Below are 21,701 nucleotides of genomic sequence, written 5' to 3' on the forward strand. Positions count from 1 at the left end.
GAGGCGTATCTGATTCTATGAATCAGACGCCGAGATGCCACGGCACGCATTCGGAGTTACGACGGCGTATCTGGAGATACGCCGTCGTAAGTCTTTGTGAATCTGGGCCCCGGTCTGCAGGTGAGTCATTTGTACACAACAATAGGGCAGAGCTGGGCAGCATTAGTAGCAGCACTTCACACTGAGATATCAGGACACAGCACAGGACTAAAACAAGGGAATTTAAACTGGGATAGTTGGTAAGTGTGAGGCAGCTGCTTTGGGCCCCACAACAATAACAGGGCCTAGGGCAGCTTCCCCTTTTGCCCTGCCTTAAAGACGGCCTTTGTTGCGTGAACAGAAAACATGCATTTGAAACACACACTAAAAAGCACAGAGCTGGAGTGTAAGGGCAAGAAGAAGGCAATCAGTTCATGTTGATTGGAGGAGAGAGCAGAGTGACAGAAATGTGAGTTTATCCTGAGCTGTTTCTCCTTTTACTATCCAATCACCAGTTGAGGGTGGGCTCAGGATGACCTGACCAGAAGAAATTGAATAGTGCTGGCCATCAGACTGAAGACTTCTAGCCTGTGAAACCAGGGTTGTCGGGAAGAGGCCCTTGTCCTCATTAACATGGGGGCAAGGTGCTTTGAGGTTGGGGCGCGCAAAGCCCCCCTGCCCCAAAGCACCCACCCCCTCATGTTGAGGGCATGGGGCCTAGTATGGTTCGGGGGGCGCACGCTCTTCCCCTCCCTTTCCTGACCCACCGGGTGGCATGCTCGGATAAGGGTCTGGTATGGATTTTGGGGGAACCCCACCCCATTTATTTTGCTGTGGGTTGTCCCCTCTAAATCAATACTAGACCCGAAGGGTCGGGTATGGATCTGGGGGGGGACCCCACGCCATTTTTTTGTGAATTTTTTTGCTTGCAAGTTTCTATTTTTTTTACATTTAGCTTTCAGTGGGGAAGCCCGCTGACAGCTGTTGACTCATTAGTTGTTAAGGACGCGGTGGGCGGCTTTCGGACCCTTGCTTAGCAACCAACTAGATACAGTGTTGAAATAAAAATTGCAAAACACATCAAAAATCTTTAAAGAAGCAGTGAGGTGTCACATGGCTTCGGTGAGTAGCCCCTGGAGCGTGATCTGAGTGCAGATCGGGCTGCAGGGAAATAGGAAATTCAGAGGCATATGTAAGTCTACCCTTATAGAAAATGATTGACCATCATAGTAGTATTGTAGAGCTATAAAGTCTTTCAGATCAATAAACTCTGGAGATCATTTACCTAGATAAGTAGTATCATTATATCTGTGTGGGGTTGGTTCACACCCTCTGATCATATACCAATAAACAGCTACATATAAACTTTACCCTGAGGAGTCACTTTACAGTCTCAATGTTTTCTTTTTTTAAAGGACAGAAAACCTAAATCACCAGGTCTTCATATAAACAACGTATAACACAGAGATAGTCCCCCCTTACATCGAGGTCCCCATCAGAGTCCTCCCCTTACATCGAGGTCCCCATCAATACCCCACCTTTCATCAGGGTCCCCTTTAGAGTCCCCCTTACATCAGGGTCCCCTTTAGAGTCCCCCTTACATCAGGGTCCCTATCAGAGTCCCCCCTTACCTCAAGGTCCCCATCAAAGTCCCCCCTTACATCAGGGTCCCCATCAGTACCCCACCTTTCATCAGGGTCCCCTTTAGAGTCCCCCTTACATCAGGGTCCCCTTTAGAGTGCCCCTTACATTAGGGTCCCTATCAGAGTCCCCCCTTACATCAGGGTGCCCATCAGAGTCCCCCCTTACATCAGGGTCCCCATCAGAGTCCCCCCTTACATCAGGGTCCTCATCAGAGTCCCCCCCTTACCTCAAGGTTCCCATCAAAGTCCCCCCTTACACCAGGATCCCCATCGGAGTACCCCCTTACATCAGGGTCCCAATCAGAGTCCCCCCTTACATCAGGGTCCCCATCAGAGTCCCCCCTTACATCAGGGTCCCCATCAGAGTCCCCCCTTACATCAGGGTCCTCATCAGAGTCCCCCCTTACCTCAAGGTTCCCATCAAAGTCCCCCCCTTACATCAGGATCCCCATCAGAGTACCCCCTTACATCAGGGTCCCAATCAGAGTCCCCCCTTACATCAGGGTCCCCATCAGAGTCCCCCCTTACAGCAGGGTCCCCATCAGAGTCCCCCCTTACATCAGGGTCCCCATCAGAGTCCCCCCCTTACCTAAGGTTCCCATCAAAGCCCCCCCTTACATCAGGATCCCCATCAGAGTCCCCCTTACATCAGGGTCCCAATCAGAGTCCCCCCTTACATCAGGGTCCCCATCAGAGTCCCCCTTACATCAGGGTCTCCATCAAAGTCCCCCCCTTACATCAGGGTCCCCATCAGAGTCCCCCTTACATCAGGGTCCCCATCGGAGTACCCCCTTACATCAGGGTCCCCATCAAAGTCCCCCCCCTTACATAAGGGTCCCCATCAGAGTACCCCCTTACATCAGGGTCCCCATCAGAGTCCCCCCTTACATCAGGGTCCCCATCAGAGTCTCCCCTTACATCAGGGTCCCCATCAGAGTCCCCCCTTACCTCAAGGTTCCCATCAAAGTTCCCCCTCTTACATCAGGATCCTCATCAGAGTCCCCCTTACATCAGGGTCCCCATCGGAGTCCCCCCTTACATCAGGGTCCCAATCAGAGTCCCCCTTACATCAGGGTCCCCATCAAAGTCCCCCCCCTTACATAAGGGTCCCCATCAGAGTCCCCCCTCACATCAGGGTCTCCATCAGAGTCCCCCCTTATCTCAAGGTCCCCATCAAAGTCCCCCTTACATCAGGATCCCCACCAGAGTCCCTCTTACATCAGGGTCCCCATCGGAGTACCCCCTTACATCAGGGTCCCAATCAGAGCCCCCCCTTACATCAAGGTCCCCATCAGAGTCCCCCCTTACATCAGGGTCCCCATCAGAGTCCCCCCTTACATCAGGGTCCCCATCAGAGTCCCCCTTACATTAGGGCTGTAATCTGGAGACCCCGGACCTAGACCAATAGTACACTGCACATAGCTACACTGCAAATACAGACAAAATGCCAAATACTGTATCTCAGCGTTTAGTAAGCTTTACATACTATACAAGAAACGTATGATTCATAGAGGAAATACAAGTGACATAAGATGCCGGTGTCTATAGAGGTTACACCGTGTGTTTTGGTTTTCCTCCCTCTTTCACCTCTTATGAACGGTGCTAATGCTAGTGACATAATGCATCATATCTGTTATTTAGCCCATAATTCCACTATGAGGGACCCCCGCACAATGTAAGTATGGGACTTCCTACTGACGAGCTCTGGGCTGTCACCCTGCCAGTGATCGGAAACAAGCATGCTGGCAGTGAAGTCACAACTCCCGAGTCCCTACTTGCATGCTTGCTACAAATCAGTAAATAACCAAGTAATGTGTTAAAGATGAAAATGGCAGAAAAAGGGGCACCTTCAACTCTTCTGTTTTCAAATATTTGTTTAAAAATTGTACCTAGAGCTCAAGAAATCTCAGCCAATCAGGGTGTCCCATTTTTATTCTTCAATGAAGATTTAAGATCAGGTTAGCACTGTTCATGGGAAAACACACGAGTCCTGAATACAGAGCAACTACTAGGAAATAATGACTTTAGAGGGGAGATTTACTAAGACTGGAGAGTGCAAAACCTGGACAGCTTCTAACTTCTGCATGTTCAATTAAGCCTTGACAATAAATCCTGGAAGCTGATTGGTTACTACGCAGAGCTGCACCAGATTTTGAACACTCCGGTTTTAGTAAATACAAGTATCTATCTATCTATCTATCCTTTTCCCTATATTTTTTTCTCTCTCTTCTCTCTCTCTCTTCTCTCTCTCTCTCTCTCCCCCCCTTCTCTCTCTCTCTCTCTCTCTTCTCTCTCTCTCTCTCTCTCTTCTCTCTCTCTCTCTCTCTCTCTCTATTTCGCTTCTCTCTCTCTCTCTTCTCTCTCTCTCTTCTCTCTTCTTTCTCTCTTTCTCTTCTCTCTCTCTATTCTCTCTTCTCTCTCCCCCCCCCTCTCTCTCTCTCTCTCTCTCTTTCTCTTCTCTCTCTTCTCTCTCTTCTCTCTCTCTCTCTCTCTCTCTCTCTCCCTCTCTCTCTCTCCCTCTCTCTTCTCTCTCTTCTCTCTCTATTATCTCTTCTCTCTCTCTCTCTCTCCCCCCCCCCCCCCCTCTCTCTCTCTCTCTCTCTCTCTCTCTCCTCTCTCTATTCTCTCTTCTCTCTCTCTCTCTCTCCCCCCCCCCCTCTCTCTCTCTCTCTCTCTATCTCTCTCTCTCTTTATAAACCTATCTATCTATCTCTTTTACTCTCTCTATTAATATATCTATTTGTCTATTTATCTATCCATTTATCTCTATCTTTATTTCTCTCTTTTCCCCCCTCTCTCTATAAATCTCTCTCTCTCTTCTCATCCATCCATCCATCCATCTATCTATCCTTTTCCCTATATTTTTTCTCTCTCTTCTCTCTCTCTTTCTCTCTCTCTTCTCTCTCTCTCTCTTCCGCTTCTCTCTCTCTTCTCTCTCTCTCTCTTTCTCTCTCTCTCTCTTCTCTCTCTATTCTCTCTCTCTCTCTCTCTCTCTCTCTCTCTTTATAAATCTATCTATCTATCTCTTTTACTCTCTCTATTAATATATCTATTTGTCTATCCATCTATCTCTATCTTTATTTCTCTCTTTTCCCCCTCTCTCTCTCTCTCTCTCTCTCTCTCTCTCTCTCTTCTCATCCATCCATCTATCTATCCTTTTCCCTATATTTTTTTCTCTCTCTTCTCTCTCTCTTCTCTCACTCTCTTCTCTCTCTCTTCTCTCTCTTCTCTCTCTCTCTATTCTCTCTATCTTCTCTATCTTCTCTCTCTCTTCTCTTTCTCTTCTCTCTCTCTCTTTTTCTCTTCTCTCTCTCTCTCTCTTTCTCTCTTCTCTCTCTCTCTATTCTCTCTCTTCTCTCCCCCTCTCTCTCTCTTCTCTCTCTTCTCTCTCTCTCTTCTCTCTCTCCCTCTCTCCCTCTCTCTCCCTCTCTCTCTCTCTCTTTATAAATCTATCTATCGCTTTTACTCTCTCTATTAATCTATCTATTTGTCTATCTATCTATCTATCCATCTATCTCTATCTTTATTTCTCTCCCCCCCCCTCTCTCTCTCCTCATCTATCTATCTATCTATCTATCTATCTATCTATCTATCTATCTATCTATCTATCTATCTATCTATCTATCTCTAGCCATCCCTGTCTCCCTTTCTCTCTCCCCATCTCTCTCACTTTGCGCTAATTTTTAAAATATCTTTAGAAATAAAATAAAATATGATTTAAAAATATTTAAATGCATTCATTTACAATAGTTTTTTTTTTTACAAAACAAAACCCTTTGTTTAGTAAATATGATGTATACAAGGTTCAGCATAGGCAAATCCTTGCCGTACATACCGTTTTATATATATATATATGTTCACCACGGCTTCCGGGTATAATCTGCGGGACTGGGCGTTCCTAATTGATTGACATGCTTCAGCGCGTCACGAGTTGCCGAAAGAAGCCGGACTGCGAGTCGGCTCTATACGGCACCTGCGCACCGACGTTCGGCATCTTTCGGCAACTCGTGACGCGCTGTATGCGCCGGTCGGAAGCATGTCAATCAATTAGGAACGCCCAGTCCCACAGATTATACCCGGAAGCCGCGGTGAACATATATATATATAAAACGGTATGTACGGCAAGGATTTAAAAAAAAAACAGCCGATTGTCATTCTAACAACTCGCCTGAATGTAATGTTAAAACATTTTTTTTTGGGTGAACCCCCGCTTTAATGACTCCCAATTATAAGTGGGTTACATTACAGTAAAGTAGAACAATGTTTGACTGTAATAAAGTTTCCTTGTACACAAATGCGATGTGTTCATGTCCGGTAGATGTTTGTCGGGGGGTCACCTAATGATTTTGCTCATCTCTCATGTTTTCCATTAGTGAGGTCCCTACACCATTAAAGTAGATCTCACCCCAATAGCCAACACTTTAACATACTGTATGTATATCTCATCTTTATGGATCGTCAGGTTTCATTAAAATAAAACCTGGTGATCCTGCCATAAAGAAGCTTGTCTCAGGCACTTTCTGGTAATGGGGTGACAAGTGTCTTTTAGTTGTGCTCTGGGGTTGTCACCCTGTCATATACACCCCTGATGACGACTACAGTGCTGACACACATCGGACAGACACGGTGTGTCATTGTCACCATCAATGATGTGCAGCCAACACTTGAGTTAATCAATGCAGACAGGCAGTGGCTGAACAGTCTGCAGGAGATCAGCAGCACTGAGATAAAAAAAAAAAAGGAATAAATGATAAAAAAAAAAATTGATTTTTTTTTTTTTTTTTTTAACTAAAGTAAGAAAATGACAATTATTTATCATATATAGTGGTTAGCTAACTAAATGTTATACAGGTTTGGCTCTACTGCTCTGGCCTCTGCATGTGAATATTTTACAGAAGGCAACATAAAGTTATACAGAGATACATAAATCTCTATATTGAAAATTCACAAATATATATATATATATATATATATATATATATATATATATATATAAATATATATTTTATTTATTTATTTATTAAAATGCTTGTAAAACAACAGCACAGTCTTACACATGTGCCTCGATGCGCTGGCGGGATAAAAACATATAAAAAAGATACATAGATACAATGACAGCATGCATGCTACAGGTTGCTCATGCTTCCAGAGACTTGATAAATAGAAGTACCTGGTAGGTGATTCCAGTCTCCAGCATCTGCACAGATAATAATTGTGTTGGGTGGACAGATCCTTGAAGGGGAACTGCCGTTCAGTCAATCAGAGAACACAATAGGTAATAGTTGCGGAGTTACGTCCATAGAATACAGAATTGCATTAAAGGAAGCGAGCCTGCTACCTCTCTGTGTCTCGCTGGCTTTCATCGCCACAGTACGAGCAGCCAGTCCTTTAAGTGTCAGATAGCCCCTCCCACTCTGACTGTCAGGACACGCCCACTCTTAAGTAAATAAGAGCAGCTAATCGCCTCTGTGCCATTCTGAATAGAGACGTTGCTGCACTCAACATCTCCGGCAGAAATGATTATGTAGAGACATAGTAGCCGGAGAAGCCTGATTTACCATCAATGAAGAGGAAAAAATACATTTTACATAATTAGGTTGAAAAAAGACACAAGTCCATCTAGTTCAACCATAAAAAAAATAAAAATAAGAGGAGCTGTCGCCTAACCAGTTAAAGGGCAACTCTGCCAAAACAAAAGAATTTTACCAAATTTTTCTCCTTGTCATCTCTACGGCCGTGGCCAAAAGTTTTGAGAATGACACAACGTCTGCTGCTTCTGCGTTTTTAGATCTTTTTGTCGGATGTTACTATGGTATACTGAAGTATAATTACAAGCATTTAACCACTTAAGGACCGGACCAATATGCTGCTAAATGACCCAAGGGGTTTTCACAATTCGGCACTGCGTCGCTTTAACAGACAATTGCGCGTTCGTGCGACGTGGCTCCCAAACAAAATTGGCGTCCTTTTTTCCCCACAAATAGAGCTTTATTTTGGTGGTATTTGATCACCTCTGCGGTTTTTATTTTTTGCGCTATAAACAAAAATAGAGCGACAATTTAGAAAAAAACGCAATATTTTTTACTTTTTGCTATAATAAATATCCCCCAAAAACATATATAAAACATTTTTTTTCCTCAGTTTAGGCCGATACGTATTCTTCTACCTATTTTTGGTAAAAAAAAATCGCAAAAAGCGTTTATCGATTGGTTTGCGCAAAATTTATAGCGTTTACAAAATAGGGGATAGTTTTATTATTATTTTTTTTTTACTACTAATGGCGGCGATCAGCGTTTTTTTTCATGACTGCGACATTATGGCGGACACTTCGGACAATTTTGACACATTTTTGGGACCATTGTCATTTTCACAGCAAAAAATGCATTTAAATTGCATTGTTTATTGTGAAAATGACAGTTGCAGTTTGGGAGTTAACCACAGGGGGCGCTGTAGGAGTTAGGGTTCACCTAGTGTGTGTTTACAACTGTAGGGGGGTGTGGCTGTAGGAGTGACGTCATCGATGGTGTCTCCCTATAAAAGGGATCACTCAATCGATGCAGCCGCCACAGTGAAGCACGGGGAAGCCGTGTTTACATACGGCTCTCCCCGTTCTTCAGCTCCGGGGAGCGATCGCGATGGAGCGGCTATAAACGAATAGCCGCGCCGTCGTCCTGGATCGCTCCCCGCGGGTATCCGACCGCCGCATGTAGCAGGGGGGGTCCCGATCGGACCCCCGACCCACGTCTAGGCAGGGACGTACAGGTACGCCAATGTGCCTGTACGTTCCATTCTGCCGACGTATATTTACATGCGGCGGTCGGGAAGTGGTTAATAAGTGTCAAAGACTTTTATTGACAATTCCATTAAGTTTATGCAAAGAGTCAAGCCCCGTACACATGACCAGTTTCCTCGGCAGAATTCAGCTTCCGACCGAGTTTCTGGCTGAATTCTGCCGAGAAACCCGGCCGTGTGTACAATTTCGCCGAGGAAGCCGACGAGGAGCTCGACGAGGAAATAGAGAACATGTTCTCTATTTCCTCGTTGTTCTATGGGAGCTCTCGGCCCGCCGAGCTCCTCGGCGGCTTCAGGGCTGAACTGGCCGAGGAACTCGATGTGTTTGGCACGTCGAGTTCCTCGGCCGTGTGTACGGGGCCTCAGTCTTTGCAGTGTTGACCTTTCTTTTTCAAGACCTCTCCAATTCTCCCTGGCATGCTATCAATCAACTTCTGGGCCACATCCTGACTGATGGAAGCCCATTCTTGTATAATCAATGCTTGGAGTTAGTCAGAATTTGTGGGAGGTTTTTGGTCACCTCTTGAGTTCTCAATGGGATTAAGGTCTGGGGAGTTTCCTGGCCATGGACCCAAAATTTCCATGTTTTGTTCCTCAAGATACTTAATTATCACTTTTGCCTTATGGCACTCCATCATGCTAAGAAAGGCATTGTTCATCACCAAACTGTTCTTGGATGGTTGGGAGAAGTTGCTCTCAGAGGATGTTTTTGTACCATTCTTTCTTCATGGCGGTGTTCTTAGGCAAAATTGGGAATGAGCCCACTCCCTTGGCTGAGAAGACACCCCACACAAGAATAGTCTCAGGCAGGGGCGTCTGGAGGGGGTGGCTAGGGGGGGCTGAAGCCCCGAATGTGACCCTAAAAAGCCCAGAGTCTATGGAATTTTGCATTCCATTGTTAGTCCCAAGCGTCGGCCGCTGGGACCAATCTGGTTGCGAATGCGGCTAAAAGTTTCCGAGTGCAGCCTAAAGTGGCCGAGTGCCATAGCGGCCAAAAGTGGGTGAAAGTGGCAGAGTGCGGTCGAAAGTGGCCGAGTGCCATAGCGGTCGAAAGTGGGTGAGTGCACCCCAAAATTGGCCAAATGTGACCGAGTGCCGCAGCCCCCGCCTTCTGGAGCCTGCAGAGTCAATGCGAGGACCGCGGGACGTGTGACGTGACGACTGTGACGTCCATCTTAGCCTGCAGGCTCCAGAAGGTGGGAACGCTACATTCCCGCTTGGCTCCTCTCCGCTGACTGACTGACTGCCTGCTGTGCCTGCACACCATGGCTGAGGTAGGTGAGACACACAGTGTGTGTAATATGTATCCCATTGTCAGTAGGTCACAGTGTGTGTAGGTCAGACAGGTCACTGGTCAGTGTGTGTAGGTCTGTCAGGTCACTGGTCAGTGTGTGTAGGTCAGGCAGGTCACTGGTCAGTGTGTGTAGGTCAGGCAGGACACTGGTCAGTGTGTGTGTAGGTCTGTCAGGTCACTGGTCAGTGTGTGTAGGTCAGGCAGGTCACTGGTCAGTGTGTGTAGGTCAGGCAGGTCACTGGTCAGTGTGTGTAGGTCAGACAGGTCACTGGTCAGTGTGTGTAGGTCTGTCAGGTCACTGGTCAGTGTGTGTTGGTCTGTCAGGTCACTGGTCAGTGTGTGTAGGTCAGGCAGGACACTGGTCAGTGTGTGTGTAGGTCTGTCAGGTCACTGGTCAGTGTGTGTAGATCAGGCAGGACACTGGTCAGTGTGTGTAGGTCAGGCAGGACACTGGTCAGTGTGTGTGTAGGTCTGTCAGGTCACTGGTCAGTGTGTGTAGGTCAGGCAGGACACTGGTCAGTGTGTGTAGGTCAGGCAGGTCACTGGTCAGTGTGTGTATTTCAGGCAGGTCACTGGTCAGTGTGTGTAGGTCTGTCAGGTCACTGGTCAGTGTGTGTAGGTCAGGCAGGTCACTGGTCAGTGTGTGTGTAGGTCTGTCAGGTCACTGGTCAGTGTGTGTAGGTCAGGCAGGTCACTGGTCAGTGTGTGTAGGTCTGTCAGGTCACTGGTCAGTGTGTGTAGGTCAGGCAGGTCACTGGTCAGTGTGTGTGTAGGTCTGTCAGGTCACTGGTCAGTGTGTGTAGGTCAGGCAGGTCACTGGTCAGTGTGTGTAGGTCTGTCAGGTCACTGGTCAGTTTGTGTAGGTCAGGCAGGTCACTGGTCAGTGTGTGTGTAGGTCTGTCAGGTCACTGGTCAGTGTGTGTAGGTCAGGCAGGTCACTGGTCAGTGTGTGTAGGTCAGGCAGGTCACTGGTCAGTGTGTGTAGGTCAGGCAGGTCACTGGTCAGTGTGTGTAGGTCTGGCAGGTCAGTGGTCAGTGTATGTAAGTCAGGCAGGACACTGGTCAGTGTGTGTAGGTCAGGCAGGTCAGTGGTCAGTGTATGTAAGTCAGGCAATTCACTGGTCAGTGTGTGTAGGTCAGGCAGGTCACTGGTCAGTGTGTGTAGGTCTCTCAGGTCACTGGTCAGTGTGTGTAGGTCAGGCAGGTCACTGGTCAGTGTGTGTAGGTCAGGCAGGTCACTGGTCAGTGTGTGTAGGTCTGGCAGGTCAGTGGTCAGTGTATGTAAGTCAGGCAATTCACTGGTCAGTGTGTGTAGGTCAGGCAGGTCACTGGTCAGTGTGTGTAGGTCAGGCAGGTCACTGGTCAGTGTGTGTAGGTCAGGCAGGTCAGTGGTCAGTGTATGTAAGTCAGGCAATTCACTGGTCAGTGTGTGTAGGTCAGGCAGGTCACTGGTCAGTGTGTGTAGGTCAGGCAGGTCACTGGTCAGTGTGTGTAGATCATTGAGGTCACTGGTCATTGTGTGTAGATCATTGAGGTCACTGGTCAGTGTGTGTAGGTCAGGCAGGTCACTGGTCAGTGTGTGTAGATCATTGAGGTCACTGGTCAGTGTGTGTAGGTCAGGCAGGTCAGTGTAATGGTCAGTGTCAGGCAGGTGTGTTTACTGGTTAGCATTGATGGGCACTGGTAAGTCACACAACCCCACTGCCCAGCCCAAAAAAAAGCTGCTTCACCCCCAATCCCCCCCCCCCCCCCGGTTCGTGGACTTTGGGCTGAAGTAACAACATCCCTGGTCTCAGGATACTTTATTGTTGGCATGACACAGGACTGATGGTAGTGATCACCTTTTCTTCTCCGGACAAGGTTTTTTCAGGATGCCCCAAAGAATTGGAAAAGGGGATTCATCAGAGAAAATGACTTTACCCCGGTCCTCATCGGTCCAATTTCTGTACCTTTTGCAGAATATCAGTCTGTCCCTAAATATCAGTCTGTCCCTGATGTTTTTCGTGGAGAGAAGTGGCTTCTTTGCTGCCCTTCTTGACACCAGGCCATCTTCCAAAATTCTTCTCCTCACTGTGTGTGCAAATATACTCACACCTGCCTTCTGCCATTCCTGAGCAAGCTCTGCACTGGTGGTGCCCTGAACTCACAGCTCAATCAACTGTAGGAGACAGTCCTGGCACTTGCTGGACTTGGGTGCCCTGAAGCCTTCTTCACAAATGCAGTTTTTTATGGGATTAAGTTAATTTTCATGTAAAAAGAGCATTGCTTTACTGTTGGCATGACACAGGACTGATGGTAGTGATCACCTTTTCTTCCCTGGACAAGGTTTTTTCCGGATGCCACAAGAAATCGGAAAGGGGATTTATCAGAGAAAATTACTTTACCCCAGTCATTAGTAGTGTTGCTCACGAATATTCGCATTGCGAATATTCGGCTCGAATATAGCATATTCGAGAAATCGCGCTATATTTCGAATTTCGCGGTGAATATTCGCAATTCCGAATATTCGCATTTTTTCAATTTGATTTTTAAAACAGATCACATCCTATCGACGTCTAAAAGCATTGCTGGTATGATTAGAGACCCTGGGCAGAGTAGCTAAGCTGAGGCGATCCTTTTATGTTGCCAAATTGAAAAAAAAAATATTGCGATTTTTCGCTATTGCGAATGCGAAAATAATTGCGAATTTTCGATAACTGTGGTAGGAGAACTCTGATTGTCTCTGATGCAAAAGGGGGGGGCTTTGTGTATGTGTATGTTATGAATATTTGTATGTTTGATATTATTATTTTTTGTAAGAAGGAAAAAATTGCGCATACCTTAAAAAAGGGGAGAATACAGCAGCAACTCAAAAATGTTATACAACATAAATTAATACAAGACAGAAAATGGAGTCGCTCTACAAGAATAAAAAATATGTCTAGTGACAAGACATGTGGGCAAATTATAAAATAAGCAAGCGCAAATAACTTGTGAAATACACAGTGAAACAAATATATAAAGAAATATAGTCCCAATAATAGAAAAATAATCTTTCATAAAAATGTCTTTGATATGTGAAGTGAAAAAAAGTCCAAAGCATGCAGCATGAACGTGTTCAATCTTTAAGGTGTTTGATTGACAAACGGCTGTGACAGATGGATAGAGTAAAGAATCACCACCAATGCAAAACACTTTTTATTTTCTATTGTAAAATATCAAGAATATTCTGAGCCAATCAGAGTGCTCCTTCTGCATTTGCCGAATATTCGCAATTATTTTGTATTGTAAAATATCAAGAATATTCTGAGCCAATCAGAGTGCTCCTTCTGCATTTGCCGAATATTCGCAATTATTTTGTATTGTAAAATATCAAGAATATTCTGAGCCAATCAGAGTGCTCCTTCTGCATTTGCCGAATATTCGCAATTATTTTGTATTGTAAAATATCACGAATATTCTGAGCCAATCAGAGTGCTCCTACAGCATTTGTCGAAATTGCGCAATAAATATCGCATTCGCATGTTGCGATATTTCGATAAAATATCACGAATATTCTGAGCCAATCAGAGCGCTCCTCCAGCATTTCTCGAAATTGCGCAATAAATATCGCATTCGCATGTTGCGATATTTCGATAAAATATCACGAATATTCTGAGCCAATCAGAGTGCTCCTACCGCAGTTATCAAAAAATCGCAATTATTTTCGCATTCGCAATAGCGAAAAATCGCAATAATTTCATTTCGATAAAATATCACGAATATTCGAATTTAGCGAATATATCTCGAATATTCGAATATATATTCGAGATATATCGCGAAATCGAATATGGCATATTCTGCTCAACACTAGTCATTAGTGGTCCAATCACTGAACCTTCTCCTCACTGTGTGCCGATGTACTCACACCTGTCTGCTGCCATTCCTGAGCAAGCTCTGCACTGGTTGTGCCCCGATCCCGCAGATGAATCAACTGTAGGAGACGATCCTGATGCTTGCCAGACTTTTTTGGGGTGCCCTGCAGTTTTCTTTACAAATGCTGAGGAAATTATTTTTTTTATGGGATTAAGAGAGGCAAGAGTGACTTCCCTCTGCTGCCGGAAACAAAAGAGTGTTGGCGCTCCCGTCCCTCCACCACGTAGGAACCACCTTCTATATTTGTCAATGAGCACTAGGTGGGCTCTAATGACATCGCAGCCTCCACCTCATCCAATCAGACCCAAGTAGTTATTGCCAAAAATACAAGGTGGTTCCTACATGGCAGCAAGATGGGGGTGCCAACGCTCTTTTGTTTCAAGCAGCAGAGGAAAGTCACTCTCACTCCTCCAGAAGATGACAATACCAGTGGACCATACAGTTATTGCATGTGGAACATCGGAACTGAACCAGAATAGTCCATGCTGGATCACTGATGTGTATATATTTCTGGGGTTCGACCTTTACCCCGTCTCACCCAGCCCCTTTAATAGGGTCTGTACACTCAGAAAGGGGGGAAGATCGGCGATCATGTGACCTCTGTGATTGGGAGATAATCCTGCCATTGGAGTTGTCTTTGACAGCTTGGTCTCTGTGTTGGGAGTGCACAGTGAGCACGCCCTCAGCATAGAAACATTGGCTGCCCAGTGCTGCATATGTGTGAAGCCTCGTACACACGACCGAGTTTCTCGGCAAAAACCAGCAAGAAACTTGCTGCGAGAAATTTTTTTGCAGAGGAAACCGGTCGTGTGTACATTTTCGTCGAGGAAACTGTCGAGAAACTCGACGAGCCAAAAAGAGAGCATGTTCTCTATTTCCTTGACTGGAATGGAGAAAATTGGCTTGTCGAGTTCCTCGACAGCCTAACAAGGAACTCGACGAGCAAAACGATGTATTTCGCCCGTCGAGTTCCTCAGTCGTGTGTACGAGGCCTGACGTGCAGACGTCAAACATATGGGTTAGGCAGGCGCCCACAGAAAACTTCTGGCCGCCCACTGTATATATAGGTCATTACTTTGATGTTATATACCGTGGCTATGGCAGCAGCTAGCAGCCATAACACCAGTATATTTTTAAACATCAGCAATCTTCTTTCACATAAAATTGGTCTCGGCGTCGGATTCGCCACAGGATCACTTTTATGGTTGTTTCCTCACTTACTGGAGCAGTCAGTAGCGGCAAAAATTACTTGATCCTGTGGAGCGATGGGCAGGAACTCGAGTGAGATCAAGATGGCCCCTTACTCGACTATATGCCCCTGCAGGACCAGAGCAACGGCCTTAACCACTTAAGCCCCGGACCATATTGCTGCCTAAAGACCCAAGGTGTTTTTACAGTTCGGGACTGCGTCGCTTTAACAGACAATTGCGCGGTCGTGCGACGTGGCTCCCAAACAAAATTGGCGTCCTTTTTTCCCCACAAATAGAGCTTTCTTTTGGTGGTATTTGATCACCTCGGCGGTTTTTATTTTTTGCGCTATAAACAAAAATAGAGCGACAATTTTGAAAAAATGCAATATTTTTTACTTTTTGCTATAATAAATATCCCCCAAAAACATATATATAAAAAAAAAATTTCCTCAGTTTAGGGCGATACGTATTCTTGTACCTATTTTTGGTAAAAAAAATCGCAATAAGCGTTTATCGATTGGTTTGCGCAAAATTTATAGTGTTTACAAAATAGGGGATCGTTTTATTGCATTTTTATTAATTTTTATTTTTTTTACTACTAATGGCGGCGATCAGCGATTTTTTTCGTGACTGCGACATTATGGCGGACACTTCGGACAATTTTGACACATTTTTGGGACCATTGTCATTTTCACAGCAAAAAATGCATTTAAATTGCATTCTTTATTGTGAAAATGACAGTTGCAGTTTGGGAGTTAACCACAGGTGGCGCTGTAGGATTTGGTGTACACTGTGTGTGTGTTTACAACTGTAGGGGGGTGTGGCTGTAGGAATGACGTCATCGATCGAGTCTCCCTATAAAGGGGATCACTCGATCGATGCAGCGCCATAGTGAAGCACGGGGAAGCCGTGTTTACACACGGCTCTCCCTGTTCTTCAGCTCCGGGGAGCGATCGCGACGGAGCGGCTATAAACAAATAGCCGTGCCGTCGTCCCGGATCGCTCCCCGAGGGGACCCGACCGCCGCAAGTCGCGGGGGGGGGTCCCGATCGGACCCACGTCTAGGCAGGGACATACAGGTACGCCAATGTGCCTGTACGTGCCATTCTGCCGACGTATATGTACATGCGGCGGTCGGGAAGGGGTTAAAGGGACAATTTTTTTTATTAGAAAATGTAAAATATTTATTTTTTATTTTTTTGCTTTTAAGTGTAAATGTGAAAACGGAGGTATTCTTGGCCCCAGATCTCGCAAAGAGGACCTTAAAAGAAATGCGGTACTGCACACCCCAGCAGCTTGAATCCTGCTTGTCTTGTAAGACAATGCTGGTAATACGAGTCAGGGTTTTTTTTTTTTTAAATACCTCCCATTGCGAAATGCTTTTAAAATGCGCTGCTCGCAATCCGAGGGTCCACTGTACATAGATCACCCAGAGGGGAATATTTTTTTCTCAACAAAAGTGGAGTTTCTCTTTAAGGGCTTTTTACATATATGAGTATCTAGCAATGCATGTTTATGATATTATGGTTCCGTGTTAGTAATTTGAAGCATTTTATTCTTCTTTTACAACTTTTTTTAATGACATGTAGCGGCCTGCTACTTTTATAGCTGATGCTGCCTTAAATTTAGAGGGTGGTCAGAGACTTAATTACCTCTGACTGTATTGTTTTACCAAATTTGGGCCTCTGTTCCAGCCATGGCTGTACTGTGAGTGACCACTATTGCTGTCTGGGGTGTTGGTACCACCCCAGGCCAAGGGTGGCAGCAGTCAAGTCAGGGTGTATTGGGTGTTTTTCCTCGGCAGCCAATCAGTGGGGGTTGCATGCTGGGGGAGAGTACTTAAGGGACAGACGTCATTAGTTTGCGGTCGTCGATCACTGGTCTATCGTCCCACCACCCCCGTGTGTCACCCTCATGGCTGGGGGTGTGTGTTCAAGTGTTCCTGGCTCCGGGACCATGTTGGCCCGGGGTTGTGATCTACCAAGTAGGCCTGGTAGTCAGACTGGGTCTACAATCGCAGAGTGGTCCTGTGCTGTCCATCCTGAGGGAGGAAGCCACCCGATGAAGAACCTGTCTTGGAGAGCACCGAGCACGAGGCTGGTATCTCAGGAGAGGCCTAGAACTTCATCAAAGGACGCACCATTACTGAAAGGCTGGATGATGGTTGCCTGTCAGTTCTGAGTTGACCAAAAGTTTTTTTCAAGAGAGATCCGGTGCTTAATCCTGTGTTGAGAAGGATTCTGGACCGAATACATCTCCACCTTTGGGAAGGTCTGTGGCAGAGACTTTGCTAAAGTTCCATGTGACATCCTGGCTGCTAGGCTGGTGAGAGAGGCCTATCCAGGTGCACAAAACCCACTCTGGCTAGTGTGGCGACGAAAGTTACATTGCTGGAAGCAGGAGTGTTTTCGAACAAAGTTATACACCTGAACCTACTACCTATTACCCTTTCACCTCTTCAACTACTTTTATTCTTGTACCCCGTTGGGTAATAAAGCACAGAAAAAGACACCTAAAGTGTGGACATTGCAGTTCTTCTCAGCTCTCATCGTGTACCCTAGACGGCGAAGGAATAGAGGTAACATGCCACCCAAAACTAACCAGCCGCTCCTTCGGGGGTAGTGCTACAGACACGAAAAGAAAACCTTCTGCTCCCCCATGTGAATTGGTAAAGGGGTCATCTGAACAAATTGTGATCCTGTGGGGTTCCTCCATTCCCCATCTGGCTATTCTCATACACACACTTCCTATATATAAAACTGCATAGATAGAAAATAAAATAAAGGATCACATTTGTATTTTCTGCCAGCTATACTAACTGTGAATGATGGCTCTTCAGAGTTCTGATAGCTCTTCAGATGTACTCTGTTTTCTGTTTAGCTCAGTCCTTCACCTTGGGACCCGTTCACACTTATGTGCTGAGATAACATGCAATGTGTTACTGCAGTGAATGGTAAAGCACAACACTCCTTTATTAAGAATGGCATTCCAAGGCTCGGTACAGAAGGTGCTGAAGGACCTAGAGAGCACCACAATGCATATTTTGTGTGTTGCTGCGTTAAAAAAAGGGTGCAGGTCTCAGTGGCGGTTCGTCCATAGAGGGCACTGGAGCGCTGCCCCCTCTGGCTCTCACCGCCACTGAGTCAAATAACATAGATTCATGCATTGCATGAATCTATGTTATTTTCGCTGCTGCCGCTGTTATTCAGATGGTCGGCGCTCAATGTCCGGCCATCTGAATAACGCCAGCTGGTTGGCTGTACGGAAATGTCTATCAAAGCCAACAGCTCTGATAGGCTTTCCCAATACAGCCCCCGGGTCCCGGAAGCTTATTCTCGGAGCGCACAGACTGTACGCCCCTTGAATAAGATGACAGGCGTCTCAGCCAATTAGGTTGGCCGGTTCTGGCTACCGGTAACCTGATTGGCTGAGACGCCTGTCAGTCATCGAGGGCGGGAGAAGACATCGTGGGACGTGGATGCCTAAAACCAGTAAAGGTAAGTACCGGGCGGGGGGGGGGAAGAAAGCAATTTACAGGGCACAGTGGGGACAATTGGCACAGCGGCGACCATTAAAGGGCACAGTGGTTGCGTTTAATGGCATGGCACAGTGGTGACAATGGATGGCACAGTGGTGACAATGGATGGCACAGTGGCTGCGTTTAATGGCATGGCACAGTGGTGACAATGGATGGCACAGTGGTGACAATGGATGGCACAGTGCCTGCGTTTAATGGCATGGCACAGTGGTGACAATGGATGGCACAGTGGTGACAATGGATGGCACAGTGGCTGCGTTTAATGGCATGGCACAGTGGTGACAATGTATGGCACAGTGGTGACAATGGATGGCACAGTGGCTGCATTAAATGGCATGGCACAGTGGTGCAAATTGATGGCACAGTGACTGCATTTGATGGCATGGCACAGTGACTGCGTTTAATGGCATGGCACAGTGGTGCGAATTGATGGCACAGTGACTGCATTTGATGGCATGGCACAGTGACTGCGTTTAATGGCATGGCACAGTGGTGCGAATTGATGGCACAGTGGCTGCATTTGATGGCATGGCACAGTGGTGCAAATTGATGGCACAGTGGCTGCGTTTGATGGCATGTAACAGTGGCTGTGTTTGATGGCATGTAACAGTGGCTGCGTTTGGGCACAGTGAGACTGCAATTTTTTTTTCCTTTGCGCCCCCCCAAAAATTTTGAGCACCAGCCGCCACTGGCAGGTCTGTTCTATCACCACACATTGGCAGCCCATTCAAAATGCCTGGACTGCTGTAACACAACACACGTTATGATGAAAAACATCACATAATATTACAAGTTGAATTCCCTAATAGAATGAGACTGATGACTTCTTTTTACTTGAAGACCCTAAATGTGGTTAGTACCCCACGATATTCTGGTATGGGGGGGAGGGGGTGCAGGCCAACACAACCCCCACACAAGCTGGGGTCTTCATGTTACTCCCAACTCCCCTTCCAAGACCCCAACTTTACTCTTAAAGGGGTTGTAAAGGTTTGTTTTCTGTTTTCTAAATAGGTTCCTTTAACCACTTGACACCCGCCCGCCGGCGGGCGGAATGCTCTATTGTTCTGACAGGATGTCATATGACGTCCTGTCATTTAAAGCCTCTAGGGCGCGCGCGCTCACCTGTCACGTCACTGGGAACACAGTGCGCGTGCCCGGCGGCCGCGATGGCCGCCGGGCACCCGAGATTGCCCAGTAACTGAGCAGGGACGTGGAGCTCTGTGTGTAAACACAGAGCTCCACGTCCTGTCAGTGGGAGAGGAGACCGATCTGTGTCTCTGTACATAGGGACACAGATCGGTCACCTCCCCCAGTCACCCCCCTCCACACACAGTTAGAACACACCCAGGATACACATTTAACCCCTTCCCCACCCCCAAGTGGTTAACCCCTTCCCTGCCAGTCACATTTATACAGTAATCAATGCATATTTATAGCACTGTTCACTGTGTAAATGTGAATGGTCCCAAAAATGTGTCAAAAGTGTCCGATGTGTCCGCTATAATGTCGCAGTCCCGAAAAAAACGTGTCAAAAGTGTCCGATGTGTCCGCTATAATGTCGCAGTCCCGAAAAAAACGCAGATCGCCGACATTCCTAGTAAAAAAAAATAAAAAAAAAAATCATTATGTCCCCTATTTTGTAGGCAATATAACTTTTGCGCAAACCAGGTTATTGCAATTTTTTTTTTGTTTACCAAAAATATGTAGAATAATACGTATCGGCCTAAACTGAGAAAAAAAATGGGATATTTATTATAGCAAAAAGTAAAAAATATTGTGTTTTTTTCAAAATTGTCGCTCTTTTTTTGTTTATAGCCCAAAAAATAAAAACTGCACAGGCGATCAAATACCACCAAAAGAAAGCTCTATTTGTGGGGAAAAAAGGACGCCAATTTTGTTTGGGAGCCACGTCGCACGACCGCGCAATTGTCAGTTAAATCGACGCAGTGCCGGAAGCTAAAATCTCGTCTGGGCAGGAAGGGGGTGTATGTGCACAGTAGGCAAGTGGTTAAGCTAGTGCATTGTTGGTTCACTTACCTTTTCCTTCGATTTCCCTTCTAAATGTTTTTTTTTCTGAATTTCTCACTTCCTGTTCCTCCTTAGTAAACTTGCCACCATCATCCATGGGGGTTAGTCAGCCAGAACAGCTTACTGAGGAGGAACAGGAAGTGAGAAATTCAGACAAAGAAAAAAAAACATTTAGAAGGGAAATCGAAGGAAAAAGTAAGTGAACCAACAATGCACTAGCTTAAAGGAACCTAGTTAGAAAAAAAAAAATGAACCTTTACAACCCCTTTAAACCTCTCCACTCTCCTTACCGCTCTCTACCCTTGCTCACTCCCCCCCCTGGCCCAATGTTGCTTTTCTTCCTTTCTACCTTCTACAGTGGCAGACCTCCATGGGTACAGAGAGACATGGCAAGACCACTTTATGGTGGATACCTACATAGGAACTATGGGCCAGATTCACAGAAGAAATACGCCGGAGTATCTACTGATACTCCGGCGTATTTTCAAATTTGCCGTGTCGTATCTTAATTTGTGATTCACAAACAAGATACGACGGCTTTTGGCTAAGATCCGACAGGCTTACGGCTTGGTACGCTTTTGGATCTTAGGCTGCAATACTTCGGCCGCCGCTGGGTGGAGTTCGCGTCGTTTTCCTGCGTCGGGTATGCTAATGAGCTTTTACGGCGATCCACAAAGGTTTTCACGTTCGTTACGTCGTCGCTAGTAATTTTTTCCCATCGCAAAGTTACACCTACTTTTACATGGCTTAACTTTAGTCGAGCCATGTTAAAGTATGGCCGTCGTTCCTGCTTCGAATTTCAATTTTTTTTTTTTTTGCGTAAGACGTCCGGGAATACGGAATTCAAAAAAATGACGTCACATCGCGCAAAGCACGGCGGGAATTTCAAAACTGAGCATGCGCAGGACGTCCGGCGCGGGAGCGCGCCTTATTTAAATGGTACACTCCCCATTTGAATTGGGTGGGCTTGCGCCGGACGTCTTTACGTTACACCGCCGCAAGTTTACAGGTAAGTGCTTTGACAATCAGGCACTTACGCTGAAAACTTGCGGCGGTGTAACGTAAATGACATACGTTACGCCGCCGCACTTCTATGTGAATCTGGCCCTATATTTTAGAGGGAAATACACTATATTGTCAAAAGTATTGGAACACCAGCCTTTACACGCACATGAACTTTAATGGAATCCCAGTCTTGAATATTGAATTGGCCCACCCTATCATCTTCAACTAGACAGGCCCTGTCCAGTAGCCAGCAAAGGTACAGCTTGCAATCAAAATCGGCATACAAGATCAGCATTCTCTCATATACATCCATCATTACAAACTATCACTATAAACTG

General features: G+C 46.0%; 1 protein-coding gene across 2 annotated transcripts in view; it reads right to left on the bottom strand.

Moving 5' to 3' along the window:
• The window catches only part of FAM167A (family with sequence similarity 167 member A), a 104,517-nt gene that overhangs the window by 66,750 nt on the left and 16,066 nt on the right, over window positions 1–21,701 (bottom strand). The window contains exon 1 of one of the 2 annotated variants that reach the window (XM_040348335.1): window positions 6,793–6,997. The exons of the other annotated variant lie outside the window; for it this stretch is intronic. The gene's annotated coding sequence lies outside the window, so the exon portion shown is untranslated. Of the gene's footprint in view, window positions 1–6,792; window positions 6,998–21,701 lie in introns of those variants that run through there. 2 annotated transcript variants of the gene reach the window in all.

Source organism: Rana temporaria, chromosome 4 (genome assembly GCF_905171775.1).
Source record: "Rana temporaria chromosome 4, aRanTem1.1, whole genome shotgun sequence".
Classification (NCBI taxonomy): Eukaryota; Metazoa; Chordata; class Amphibia; order Anura; family Ranidae; genus Rana; species Rana temporaria.